We start from the raw sequence: 15,158 nt of genomic DNA, 5'->3' as shown, positions 1-15,158 counted from the left end.
TGCACTCGCTTTTTCCCTCTTGGGAACAGGGAGGCTCTTGAGAGTTCTTTGAAGGTATTAAGCTGCTTATGCATCCATTTAGTAAAAATTCTGAGAGGACAACTGTGGCTGTACTTCACCAGTGGCGGGCAACTAATAACACAGCAACACATTTCCATAGCAAACAATTCCAGATTTCTTTATTATTTGGATTGTATTAGTAGTAGATAAGAGGGATTTAATGGATAGACAGGATCTAACATCCATCTTGGTTCCTCACCTTTGCGGAGCATCGCTAAGGCTTGCACAAATTCTGCTTCACTGCCTTGGAAGCTAGAAATCTGATCACTGTATTAAATGGCTTACAGTGGTTTTCAGATTACAGAAATGTTGCCCCGTTAACATGTGGACCCCAAAACACTAAGTGGCTGTGTTGATCATTTATTAAGAGACTTTATGCTCGAGGAGTTTGGCAGTGACAATCTCCTTGCACCACTCTTGGCAGTTCGTATTTGTATTGTGCTTGAGTCAGTCATCCAAAAGGCAGGATAATTCCAGTGTAGATCTAGCGGTTCTGAATTGACACTACCTACTGGCTGTGGGTTAGGAGCCAGCACAAGTTTTCTTCTCCTCTGTTCCTGAACTCTAGAAATACATTTTTAAAAAAACAACCAAAACTTCAGACAGTACAGTGGGGTCCATGTTACATTTATATTTTCCAGCCTTTACAACGGCACTTGCCCAACAAAGTATGACTTCTAATATCACTCAAAAAACATTGGCCAGATGGTACACAGATATCTATATTTTGTTTGATCACTGTCACATCAATATCTGTTGGAAACAAAACATTTCTATAAGCAGTTGAATCAAGAAAGACGGCACTTTTAAGCATTTCATTAATTTTGTACTGATTGTTATAACTGGCAATTGGGTAAGTACTGTGAAGGCTCCTGACAGTCTACTCTGGAATAAGAGACTGCAGAATGAATTGCTTCTGCCATGGCTTGTATTGCACAGTCCGTTCGTCTCAGCATGTTCTTATGGCTCTAAGGAGGTGCTTTTTTAGGGTCTGTCTACCTGCTGTCGCCAGTGGCTGGCAGCAAACCCCAGCATCTTTCTCGCTGCTTTTCCCCAAAATTCTTACATATAAAATGACTGTACATTGCAGTCATACGTGTCTGGACATATAGCTATTGACTGAAGTTCAGCCACTAATAGTTTTTCCGCCACAGAGGCTCCAGTTATAGGAATAAGTAGACACACCTGCACTAGGGCTCAATTTCTTTCTCTATCAGGCTGTTGCTTAATAAACATGAAACTAAACTGCAGTGAGGAATCATGTAGTGTGAGAATAAGCAAAAAACCATTGGGCAGGACATTGTGGTCTGGAGTTCTCAAGCCTGCTCTTGCCTATAGCACGACTTTCCCCCTTTAATAAAGAACTTTTCCTACTTGGTATCAGATTATTATTTAACCCTTAAACACCAGCATTTGTAGAACGTGGGCCTTAAGCATATAAGGGTGCAGAATAGGAAGTAGATGCAACAAGTTGGCTTAGAAATTGAAAGCATTTCTACCCCTGCACCATTGAGAATTTTGTTCAGGGTTTTGTCTTAATAGGTAAATCTATTGCCTTGTCACTTTTTATGATGCAAAATATTGAAAATGGGGAGTTAGCTCATTCCTTTATTGCAGGGCTGGGAAATCCGTGATCCTCCAGACGTTGTTGGACTCCCAATTCCTGGCAGCCTCAGGCAGCCTGGCAAAGGGTTTCCCATCCCTGCTTGCTTGCCAGCCCAACGGCAAGCGCTAGTGTGTAAAAGCAATTTGTAGCTGTTAACTGTACTTATTTGTAGATAGAAGACTTAAACAAAAATACTTGTGCCTTTCAATCTAGAACTCTTTATAGAATGCCAGTGCATCGTTTGAAACTGCTTAAAAGGATCCTTATGTTGGAATGGTGCCTGTGGCTAAAAGGATGATGAACACTACTATGACGAGGACAACGCTAACAATAATTATGATCATTTTAGTGTTTTTCCACCACATCTTCCTTGAAATCTTTGTAGACGTTTTTTGGAAACCGTGAGCCTGAAAGCAAATGGAAAAAGGCACAAGTCAGTAAGCAGGGCAACACACCAAATGGATGAAAGCGGCTGCTATAGAAATGTGGAAGTAGCTTTGTGTAACTTACAAATTACCCCAACAGTTGGTAATCGAAGTCTTAGCTTGCATTGTTTTTCAAACGGATGCAATTCAAAGAATTGTGTGTTAACACACTTAAGCTGTAATCTGAACCCTACTTAAGTGAATAAGCCCTGTTGAATTAAATAGGATTTATGAGTAAGCACGATTAGGATAATGCTGTTAGTTTTTTTCCATCAGGCTGCTTGAGTATTTTGAGAGCTGGTGGGAGAGAGAAGCGCAAAATGAGCCTAGAATATTTCTCCTCTTGGAATTCAGTGTCGTTGAAGCTGCTTGATTAGCATGAATTGATAGTTAAACACTTAAAACAGTTTCTTCAAAGGCCCTGATCACTAACGACTTTTTCTTGGAGGAGTAATTTGTGGTGAGCCCCCAAAGTAAGCATCTTGCTGCATTGCTAGCAAATGGACCACGTGGCTTCCCTGTGGATCCAACAAACTTCTTCCATCAGTCCAAGGATTTACACTTGTGCAATGGAGCATACCCCTCCCTGTGCCCCTAAATTTTACAGGTGTTACCCCCATAAGAGTGTGCAAGGAGAGATTGGAAGGAAGCTACCGTATTTTTCGCTCTATAACACGCACTTGACCATAACACGCACATAGTGTTTAGAGGAGGAAAACAAGGAAAAAAATATTCTAAACGAAACAGTGGATGTATGATTTTTGTGGTTCATGCTGTGGCCACAAACATGTGATCTGACAGTGAGTTTGGGGTCGCCCAATGTAAAAATCCTGAGGATCCATGTGGATCCATGCTTTGTAACCACGTTTTTGCACCACTGCGGCCCCAGGCAACAGTGGGTGCGTGATTTTTTTGGTGCAAGCTGTAGCCATGGACATGCTATGTGATCTGATGGTGAATTTGGGGTGACCCAGTGCAAAAATCCTGAGGATCCATGTGGATCCGTGTTTTGTAACCACGTTTTAAGTGGGGAGGGAAGGAAAAGCACTCAAGGGACAAGGAGTACGCGTGGGGTGTGTGGAGAAGGATGCTGCTAATAATGCAGAAGAGGGGTATAAGAGGAGAAGGCTCTCCTCTCCCGCTTTGCTCCTTTTAAGCAAGCAGGCTCTCTGTCCCTCTCTCCTCCCCACTCAGCTGCTCTTCTCCCGCTTTGCTGTTTCAAAGCGAGCCACGGAGGAGGGAAGGAAGGGGAACCATGGATCCTCTGCTCACAACTGCAGCAGATCCTCCCACCATCCGTAGGCACTCGCTCCATAACACGCACAGACATTTCCCCTTACTTTCTAGGAGGAAAAAATGTTATGGAGCAAAAAATACAGTACATTTGCAGAATCGTACATCCTTTCAGTGGTTCTCAACCTTGGGTCCCCAGATGATTTTGGCTTACAACTCCCATGATCCCTAGCTCACAGGACCAGTGGTCAGGGATGATGGGAGTTGTAGGCCAAAAACATTGGGGACCCAAGGTTGAGAAAGGCTGCGTGATGGAGTTAATATGATACAACCCTCAGATCCTGATGCCAATCCTCAAAGAGTCAGCTTAAAGCCATTCTACTGATAAATATTCTGCACAAAGTAAATGAATGTAGAATCACCGCTGTTTGGAGATCATCGCTTCGATCAGCCAGCTCACTCAGGCGTTCTTGTCTGTCCAAGACTTTTTCAATATTTTGGCTCATGACATTTTTCACATCATCCACTTGAACTTGAAGTGTAGAAATCGCAGCATCACCGTGTTTCTGATCAAACGCCATCTGCCCAGGATAAAGTTTTCATTTCACTTATTAAACTTAATACGAATAATAATGCTAGCTGTGGTTTTGTATAGCAATGTTTCCTGAAAAACAAGTCAGTCAGCCAATTATAGGCTATTTGAAAACCTAATACAGTACTGAATTATTTCCTTGTTTCCACCAAGTCTCTAGGTTTTATTCAAAAGATTTCTATCCTAATTTTTCAGTCCTAAATTCATAGCAGCTCACAGCTGAAAACACAGAAAGCTACAGGTAGAGTAAAACAACAACAGTAAAACCTAATATTAAAATGAGAAACAAGTAAGATTAAAAATGCATTTGTTTACTAAGCATTTATCAACACTGTGTAATAATGCCTTTTAGTATTTTATTTCCAAATTTCCAAAGCGGTATTAAAAATCCAGCACAACTCTTGCCATATAAAGCCAACAGGAAAAGTAATATAACACGTTAAATACAACAACCTGCAAGATAAGAAATCAAAACCAACCATGAACCACCTGTTAACTCATTTAACTTTTAGTTTGGACAAGTAATTGGACCTTTTAAACCCCAAATGGTATTAAAAAAAAGCAGTGAGCCCACTATATTAAGGTTATATTTTAGAATTGTGCGCTTTCTCTGCAATGTTATCACACGGCCACTAGAGGTCATCTGAGCACTTCTACAAATTAATAGCAAAACAAAAAACATTCCTATGAGGTTAGGGCAATTTACTTTCACAAAACAAATAAATGATTAAACAACACTGAGATGTATGGAAATTCCTAAGTCTCTCCTCACCCATCCCACTTATCTACCATTAAAGTGCATAGAAGTAATTATCTGTACTGTCCAGTATCACAAAATTCACTATTATAAAGGGTTACTAATATTATTTCCTTCAGCTCTCTGCGGAGATAATGCAGATTTCAGAATGATCTAAATTAAAGACTGCAGAGATTAGTGTCATGTTTGCTCTTTTGTAAAGGCTTCGAACATTTGCTTTTTGCTGTCCCTTGTTGGATCTCAGGAATGCTCTAAGGAGGCACAATGATAGCACACACAAAATGTGTTGCTGGATCAGGCCCGTGGTCCCATCTAGTTCAGCATCCTCTTTTCGCAGCAACCAACCAAATGCTTGGAGGCTACTCACAAGCAGGCAGGACCTGAGTGCAGCAACCAAGAGGATGCCAGCGTGGTTAAGGAACAGAGTCAAGGAAGCTTACTGGAGGCAAGGAGCAGTTCTTCAGAAAATGGTCACTTATCCCCAATGAGAACAAACATTGACCAAAGAAAGCAGAGATGGTGCAAATAAAGAAATGCAAGGAGCACATTTCAGCTGAGTGTCTACTACAGTGGTACCTCGGGTTACAGACGCTTCAGGTTACAGACTCCGCTAACCCAGAAATAGTACCTCGGGTTAAGAACTTTGCTTCAGGATGAGAACAGAAATCGCGTGGCAGCGGTGGGAGGCCCCATTAGCTAAAGTGGTACCTCAGGTTCAGAACATTTTCAGGTTAACAACGGACCTCCAGAACGAATTAAGTTCTTAACCCGAGGTACCACTATATTGTGATTTTCAGGAACTCCCAAGCCTTACCGACTTCCCTTTCAACTTCACTTTTACCAATCCCCTCATTTGGCCGCACAAAGAACTGTCTTGCATCTTCCACAGCGAAGAGACATACAAAGCATTCTGCCAGCTTCTCTGCAATTTCTGTAAAGTTGTGGGTGAACATATCAGACGACACAGTGATTCTTCAAACAGCTCTTGTTTATTCACAGGCCAGAACAGAACAGAACTGAAGGATTCACTCAGCCTGCTTATATAGAGCTCCACTAGAACGCAACAGTATCCATTTTCTGTAACTATCCAATCACTGAACGTCACTTTCGATCCCTTATTTGCATATGTGGACCTGAACTATCTACAGTATCCCCCTGCTGGCCCAGGGTGAGAACTTCAGTACATAACAATTTCCTTTTTCTTCCTTGGCACACCTTTGACTCCCTTATGACCCAAAGGTCCAGCTGCCTTCATAGCCCATTTCCTGCTTCCAATGCACTGACAGTCTTTTTTTAAAAAAAAATATTCCAATGCAGCAAGACACTCAGTTTCAGTCAAATCTAGTTTCCTAATCTTGAATCAGAACTCACAGAGAATAAGTAGCAGTAGGACATGAGAAGGGTTTATTTGCCCCTCTATAAGCATCTGGTTTTAATTTCAGCAATTCCTTTCAGTGCCAGTTAGTGACTGATGAACTGTTATTCTTGTTACATGGCAATTTAAGACGTGTAAGAATAGCTATGTAAACCCCCACCATTCGCAGAACTTCAACAACAATGGATTCCCATTCTTTATCAGATTCATATTTACTGGAAACTCGATCTAACCATACAGCAAAGGTAAAGGTACCCCTGCCCGTACGGGCCAGTCATGACCGCCTCTAGGGTTGCGTGCTCATCTCACTCTAGAGGCTGGGAGCCAGCGCTGTCCGGAGACACTTCCGGGTCACGTGGCCAGCGTGACAAGCTGTATCTGGCGAGCCAGCGCAGCACATGGAACACCGTTTACCTTCCCGCTGGTAAGCGGTCCCTATTTATCTACTTGCACCCGGGAGTGCTTTCGAACTGCTAGGTTGGCAGGCACTGGGACCGAACAACGGGAGCGCACCCCGCCGTGGGGATTCGAACTGCCGAACATGCGATCAGCAAGTCCTAGGCGCTGAGGTTTTACCCACAGCGCCACCCGCATCCCTAACCATACAGCATAGTACAAACCAAAAATAATTACCATTCCGGGAATAACAGATATGTTAAAGTGGGGGGCACTATACATTTACCAAGTGTGGAAAGACTGAATTTCGATATCCTAAAGGTAAAGGCACCCCTGACCGTTAGGTCCAGTCATGACCGACTCTGGGGTTGCGGTGCTCATCTCGCTCTATAGGCCGAGGGAGCCAGCGTTTGTCCGCAGACAGCTTCCGGGTCATGTGGCCAGCATGACTAAGCCACTTCTGGTGAACCAGATCAGCTCACGGAAACGCCGTTTACCTTCCCGCCGGAGCGGTACTTATTTATCTACTTGCACTTTGACATGCTTTCGAACTGCAAGGTTGGCAGGAGCAGGGACCGAGCAATGGGAGCTCACCTCGTGACGGGGATTCAAACCGCCAACCTTCTGATCAGCAAGCCCCAGGCCCTGTGGTTTAACCCACAGCGCCACCCGCTTCCCTTCAATATCCTACACAGCGATTAAAGGTGTTGGACCTCTTCTGCTCTTTCACATCTGACCACCTTTCTATCACATATCTGTTATATCTGGGAAGCTGTGCCATAAAGGCAACCTCTACTAAAACCACCCTTTTCTAGCTCCATAGTAATGGCGCAGGAGCCCATTTCTCCCTACATGAAAGTAATGTGTGTGTTAAGACAATATTAATACTTTAATAATTAATAGTAAATAATGATAGAACAGAATCCAATTCGACATTACATACACCGTTATTGTTGTCTATTTTTCTCATTGATAATTTTACTGCTTTATCTTCTTTTGTAAACCGTTTTGATTTTTTCTTTTTACAATCAGGCAGTGTGTCCATTTTATGAAATAAGTACAGTGGTACCTCAGGTTAAGTACTTAATTCGTTCCGGAGATCCGTACTTAACCTGAAACTGTTCTTAACCTGAAGACCACTTTAGCTAATGGGGGTCTCCCGTTGCTGCCGCGCCGCCAGAGCACGATTTCTGTTCTCGTCCTGAAGCAAAGTTCTTAACCTGAAGCACTATTTCTGGGTTAGCAGAGTCTGTAACCTGAAGCGTATGTAACCTGAGGTACCACTGTAAACCACCAAGGTTTCCCGAACACACATGGGGCTGCTGTCCCTGCTTGCTGAGCTCACGGACTCCCTCCCATAACACTTGACCCAACCCGCTCCCTGCACGACCCACCCACCCTGCCCATTCCCTCCCAGCTCACCCCAAACATTTTAACGGGGCTTGAGAAACTACTCTCTAGAATCATAGAAGAATCATAGAATCATAGAGTTGGAAGAGACCACAAGGGCCATCGAGTCCAACCCCCTGCCAAGCAGGAAACACCATCAGAGCACTCCTGACATATGGTTGTCAAGCCTCTGCTTAAAGACCTCCAAAGTAGGAGACTCCACCACACTCCTTGGCAGCAAATTCCACTGTCAAACAGCCCCACTGTCAGGAAGTTCTTCCTAATGTTTAGGTGGAATCTTCTTTCTTGTAGTTTGGATCCATTGCTCCGTGTCCGCTTCTCTGGAGCAGCAGAAAACAACCTTTCTCCCTCCTCTATGTGACATCCTTTTATATATTTGAACATGGCTATCATATCACCCCTTAACCTCCTCTTCTCCAGGGTAAACATGCCCAGCTCCCTTAAAACCGCCCTGAAGCACTGCCCACCCACCTTTAAACAGCTTGCGTTGTCTGCCTGTGCTGCCTGCTTGCCTGCTGTTTTGTGGTCACGCCGGAGTTGCCGCGGTCGCCCAACTGGTGACTGTGCAAACTGTAGCGTGACAACAGCCTTACAATTTTACTCTATAGTAAGATTAGTTTCACACCCCACTGGCAATGCTGATTCAAAGCCCTGGTAGCCTCTTGTGGAAATCATTTCAATTAACTTCTGCAGGAGTGAATACAATAAGATTATTTTACCTAAAGTAGCTTTAGAAGATCCGGGAGAAGAGTTAAAGTACTTAAAAGTGTATGTTTGTTTCCCTCTGCTCTTTGGAAGGTATCTGTCTAATGCGATGACGCAGTAGGAAGCAATGATTGAAACTTCTAGTTAATATTTTACTACAGTGACTAGTCTTTTTGGATAAGCTGTACAAATATTGAACTCAGAATGTTTCTGCTGCAGAAATAGTTATTTTACTGACACAGTTAGATTTACTGTAAATAGATTGCTCATCTAGTTGTTTTCTAGAGAAGTGAGAGAAGTTGGCAAAGTTACTTACCATGTATTTTGCTAATATCTCTTGAAAATCTGTTCCCAACTCTCAAAACACTGAGCAAAAAGTGCTTGCGATATCAAGGAGTTACTTGACTGCTGATTGCCTTGTAAATCTGGAGGGAAATTGAATAGTTTAACATGGAATTCAAGAATTCTATGATCAACACAATCAAAATGTCAAATAGACATCAATAGGCATATGAAGGTACAAAAAGGAATGGGATTGCTTTAAAAACTACCTGACAAAATATGGTTCCAAAACCAATACTTGGTTGCGCTTAGATTTATCTCACAGATATAAGGGGGGACGGACTGATTTTAATAAATGAATGCAGAATATTTGTCACTTAAGAGAAGCGTTGAAGCCGCAAAGAGATGGAGGGAAGTCAACTAATAGAGCAGGGATTCAAACTAGTTTTCCAGAAAAGAAAGAAAGAAAGAAAGAAAGAAAGAAAGAAAGAAAGAAAGAAAGAAAGAAAGAAAAGAAGGACTACAAATATAATTTCTTTCTGAGAACCCGGTGTATAGAATATTCAAATCACTGTTTGAACAATTTTGTGTACTTGACTAATTAATTTTCGTTTATTATTTATCCTTTTTCTTTTTCCCCCTTTCCCCTTTTCTTTCTTTTCTTATTTTTACTTTTTATTTTTACTTTTGAATATTTGGATGTAATGTTTAATTCATGCTTTCTCTGTATTTTTAAAAAATGCAATAAAGATAATAATAATAATAATAATAATAATAATAATAATAATAAGCAGTTCACCTGGTCTTCCTGCCACCTGGGCTGCTTCCTCCTTCACCTGCCTGCTATTCTGTCGTCATGGTGTTGGTGTGGCCCCCTACTGGCAGTCATGCCAATTGCACCATGACGACATTACATTTCTATGTATATAGGGAAGCATATCTCTAGCGTAATCCTGTAATCCATTTGTTATTACAGTTAATCTTTAAAACCTGGATTAGGCCTGGCTTATTCATGAGAAAAAAAATGCTGCAACACTCGACTTACGTTCCCATACAAACAGGTGCTTTCCCCAAGCCTTTGCATACAACTTAAGTCACTGCTGATGAGGTCCCCTAAAAATAAATGACAAATGTTTGGTGCTTGTTAGGAAAAACATGGAGCGTGAATGTTATTTGTGTATCACCCGGTTGCTATTGGATTTGCACTGCCTTCTGGACTCCTTCTGCACTTGATTAAAGGTGTACTGCTTTTATTTATTCACTTCAGCAGCTCACAGAAACGCCGTCTACCTTCCCGCTGGAGCGGTACCTATTTATCTACTTGCACATTGACGTGCTTTCGAACTGCTAGGTTGGCAGGAGCAGGGCCCAAGCAACGGGAGCTCACCCCGTTGCGGGGATTCGAACCGCCAACCTTCTGATTGGCAAGCTCTAGGCTCTGTGGTTTAGACCACAGAGCCACAGTGGGGCGTATATTTTAATACAGTGATACAAATAATTTCCCACCTAAACCTTTGTACCCTAGACTGCTTTTGAACATCAGAGACACTCCCCTTTTCTTTTAAAAATGTTTTTTAAAAATAATTTTTATTAAAGATTTCTTAGTTTACAAAAATACGTACATTGTTTCTTTTTTCAAGTTGTGTTTTCTACGGATCACTTTCATCGGTTGTGAGACATTAGTGTTGCATGCAATATAATTCTACTAAGTGTATGTATGGGGTTTTGTGTCAGGGTTACTTGTGTGGATTCCCTTTCTATTTGCTTGTTATATTTCCTTGGAAGTGATGTATGGAAGTGAGAGCTGGACCATAAAGAAGGCTGATTGCCGAAGAATTGATGCTTTTGAATGATGGTGCTGGAGGAGACTCTTGAGAGTCCCATGGACTGCAAGAAGATCAAACCTCTCCATTCTTAAGGAGATCAGCCCTGAGTGCTCACTGGAAGGACAGATCCTGAAGCTGAGGCTCCAATATTTTGGCCACCTCATGAGAAGAGAAGACTCCCTGGAAAAGACCCTGATTTTGGGAAAGATGGAGGGCACAAGGAGAAGGGGACGACAGAGGCCGAGATGGTTGGACAGTGTTCTCGAAGCTACCAGCATGAGTTTGACTAAATTGCGGGAGGCAGTGGAAGACAGGAGTGCCTGGCGTGCTCTGGTCCATGGGGTCACAAAGAGTCGGACACGACTAAACGACTAAACAACAACAACATTTCCTTGGTGGGGAGAGAGGTTGGGGGTGGCCTAGAGGTGGTTGGTTGTCTTTGGCTGGCTGTATTGAGATGTGTTTATGTGTGTGAGTGTGGATTTTTGGGTCACGCTGGCCATATTGATTCATATGCTGTTGGCCGGTTCTTGTTGGGTTGTGCATGTGATAAAGGGGAGCCATACCGGGGTGAAGGCGTATTCTTCTATTTGTCCCTGTGTCAGTTTTGGTTTTTCTAGTAAGGCTATTTCCCCATACTATTTGATACCAGTGGTCCATGTTTACTCCTGACAGGCGTCTCCAGTGTCTGCCTATGATGCTTTCCTTTTTAATTTTTTTGCTGTTGCACTGCATTTTAATTTGTTGGAAGCCGCCCAGAATGGTTGGGGTAACCCAGTCAGATGGGTGGCATATAAATAATAAATTGTTATTATTCTGAAAAATGCAATGGACACCATTCAGCCACAGTTGAGAAGCACATTGAAATGCCATTGTTTTCAGTGGTGCATTTCAGTAAATGCTTCCCTCTCTCTGAAATTGGAAGAGAATTAAGTGTTTGATTTTGATAGCATTGTGCCTCATGTGCCCTATTAGGGGGGAAAAACCCCAGCATTTTGGGAAGATGGTATCAATTTTATATGAGGAAGCTGTCTGCTTGCTCTTAATCTGTTTTAACAGCTTTCAAGCCTAACATTTCTAATTGAATGCAGCACTCACAAACCGATAAAAAAAAAGGAAAATCCTTATGAGGTGTTTATCTCATTTAAAATCAAAGATCTAATATCTCTGGTTTCTGGATCCCTCTGTATTGTACAGGCTATAAAAGGAATACTTCAAATAATTCTCTCTCTTGCTGGAGTCCTATGCAGTCCTTGCAGAAAAGGTTAGATATAAATGTATTAAAATAAATTAAAAGGTCAAAGCTCATGATTTCCAGCTCTACTGAGGGCGCAGGAAGGGGAGAAATGGGATTGCGGGTGGCACAGCTTTACCTCAGATTGTAGATGATTGTGGGGTGGGAAAGGGAGAAGAGAGAGTGTGTTTATGTGCCTGGGATGTGGGAAGTTGTGGTGTTTTCGAGGAAAAAGGGCCCATAGGGATTAGAAACTGAGTGGATGTACCCAGAGACTTTGGGATTGTTTGTGCATCCATAGATTTAGAAAGCAGTGTGGGTTTGTATCGTTTAAGAAGCAAAATATTTATTATAGGCACTTGACTTAGATGGTGGCACGACCTTTCTGTGGTAAGGAAACGTAAAACCTTACAGTACATTTAGGGTAGTAGCTTTCAGTGTTTTAAAAAAGTAATTTACGGGTGATAATCCCTCCCTTCCCGTTTTTGAATTTGGCAACCTGTAAAGACCCCGCTGAAATAAGTCCACACAAGTCAACATGACTCGGATTAAAATTCTGTTGGGATGTTTGTGGACCAGGATACAAAACCAGCAAGCGCTTAAATAAAGTTACGGAGCGAAAAAATAGCAGTGCCCCCAGCACAGCGGATAAACTGAGGAAGGACGAAATAACGGAGGGGAGGGATAAAGAGGAATGTATTCCCTGGTACTAGGAAACCACTGGAAAATTAAAGGGGTTCAGCAATCACACGTGAAAGAGGCAAATCCAATTAAGGTAAAATCTTGTGGGTATTATTTAACTGTACATTATCTTATTAAACAATAATCCCCATGGCATGCTAATAATAACAACAAACAATGTACATTTCCAGACTATCAACTGAGAAGACTCTCTTCCAGTGTCCTTTTCTCTCTCACCCTAATCTTAACTCCCCATCCTCTAACTGCCTCTCCTAACTGCCTCTTAACTGCCTCAGAATGCTCCTGTCAATCACAAGAAGCTTTTCACCAACATCCCAAAAGGACCATGAGCATCTATTAGTATTGTTGTTGTCACTCGCTTACAAAGCAGCTATTTCTTCCCCCTAAGCACCGTAAAGAGATTAATTAAAAGCCAAGGAAGTCTTTGCCTGCAGGCTGACAATGTAATAGACCCAATACAAAAGAGGGGAAAAAATTATGAATTCGTATTTATGGGGGTGGGCAGGCAACTTGTCTTGCTTTGCAGAAAATGGTCCTCTGTTTGATGGGCTGTCAGCGGCACAGCCCCCCATTTGAAAAAAATTCTCTCTTTGGAGGGCTGTCCAGTCCAAGCCTGGAGAGCATGAGTGGCCTTGGAAGTTGTGAAATCATAGAATCAGAATCACAGCCTTGGAAGGGACGCCAGGGTCATCTAGTCCAACCCCCTGAAATTCAGGACTTTTTGTCCAATCAATGAGCACCTGGGCAGCAGGCAGCGAAAGCACCTTTGTCACCACCCTCCCCTCTCTGCTGGGATGTCTTCTATTTCTACAGTGGTACCTCAGGTTAAGAACTTAATTCCTTCTAGAGGTCTGTTCTTAACCTGAAACTGTTCTTAACCTGAAGCACCACTTTAGCTAATGGGGCCTCCTGCTGCTGCCGCGTGTTTTCTGTTCTGACCCTGAAGCAAAGTTTTTAACCTGAGGTACTATTTCTGGGTTAGCGGAGTCTGTAGCCTGAAGCGCCTGTAACCTGAAGCATATGTAACCCGAGGTACCACTGTATTTGAAATTATTGTTTCGATTGTTTCTAAATTTTCATCTGGATCCAAAAATTAGCACCTGTAAATTTTATGTATATTTCTTTCCCCTTTAATTCACAGAGAGAAGGAACGCTCTGGTGCAATGCAGCAGCACAAATGGATGCCTTCACCTGCCCCAGCTCCAACAACAACAACAACAACAACAACTTATTTATATCCTGCCCATCTGGCTGGGTTTCCCCAGCCACCCTGGGCGGCTCCCAACAGAATATTAAAAACCCGGTAAAACATCAAAATCTTCCCTAAACAGGGCTGCTTTCAGATGTCTTCTAAAAGTCAGATTGTTGTTTATTTCCTTGACATCTGATGGGAGGGCGTTCCACAGGGCGGGCAACCAAACATACCCACGCACCCGACCATAACACGCACGTAGTTTTTAGAGGAGGAAAATCCGTAGGCATGCCACCAGTAGGCATTCCTCCATAACACGCACAGACATTTCCCCTTACTTTCTAGGAGGAAAAAAGTGAGTGTTATGGTGCAAAAAATACGGTACCTCTCCCACATCGGTTTCTACAGCCACAGCAAGCGCTGCAACCCTCCAACAGTTTGACTTCAGCCCCAAAGATACACTTCTCCATTGTCTCCTGAGACAGAGCGATGCCAACCGAGTCTGTACTTCACTTCTTGTGTAAGTGTCCATTCTTAAAGTCCCCAGGATTTAACACTTCATGAGAATATCATGCCGAACAATACTTATTTCTATTGAAGCCAATGCCTAGGGGCACCCCCAAAGTTTGCTCTCTGAATGTTTTGGTGCAATTTCTCACTGTTTCCTTGGGCCTCTGTTTTTATGGTTCTGGGCTGTTCATTAAAAGCTTATCCTCTGCATGCAATGTTAAACTATAGTTTAAAATAAGGTATGTTTTAATGAGTGCAAATGCTTTGCTCGTATCCTGCTCCTCGCCTGTGCCATAAAGGAGAAGGCATGGCTTGCTTTTCTTCAAACAAACCATGTGTGGTAAGCTAAGAACAAGACTCAGCTTCTGCTTGGGGCTTGTTTGGAAAGAAACATTGACATCAAAATAGTAATAATTAAAATTCTGCATATGTGATTGTTGGGCTAACAGTAGCCAGAGAGCTGATTTGCATTAAGACATCCTTCTAAACAGGACCAGTTATGTCCCAAAAGATAATTAAGCCTTGTTTATTAACACTTTATCTGGAATGTAATGGTTCTTAAGATGCTTTCTAGATTTGTCAGAAGCAACCCGTTTAATAAAATTCTGGTAGTAGGTGCTACTGGAAGGAATTTTTTATTTTGAATAAAATTCTGGACCTTCACATGCCCATTTCACCGTTGTCCAGCAGGTGGCAGCATTTGCTTTCAGAAAAGATTTTGCTTTATAAGCTTTTATGTGGTTACCATTTCAGCTGAAACAGCGCATTTATTAAACACTTAAATAAAAAAGACTTCTGACAAAACGAGTCTTCCAATCATTCTCATTGTACTGTTTATACTGTCATCGTTTTT

The 15,158-nt window shown here is 42.3% G+C and overlaps 1 long non-coding RNA gene across 2 annotated transcripts; it reads right to left on the bottom strand.

Moving 5' to 3' along the window:
- Nucleotides 1-151: 151 nt before the first annotated feature.
- On the bottom strand, nt 152-12,959 carry LOC310686002. 2 transcript variants are annotated; one of them, XR_014515626.1, is made up of 5 exons: nt 12,766-12,959; nt 9,887-9,954; nt 8,876-8,984; nt 3,747-3,905; nt 152-2,073 (listed from the first exon to the last, which is right to left on the bottom strand). It is a non-coding gene; the product is annotated as an uncharacterized lncRNA (long non-coding RNA). The 2 variants fall into 2 exon arrangements; XR_014515627.1 differs by having other exon boundaries at nt 12,820-12,884.
- Nucleotides 12,960-15,158: the final 2,199 nt, after the last annotated feature.

The sequence above is a fragment of the Podarcis liolepis genome, assembly GCF_965112155.1.
Source record: "Podarcis liolepis genome assembly, chromosome: 9".
NCBI lineage: Eukaryota > Metazoa > Chordata > Lepidosauria > Squamata > Lacertidae > Podarcis > Podarcis liolepis.
Note: the sequence above shows the minus strand (reverse complement) of the source record. Positions and strands in the feature narration are given on the sequence as shown.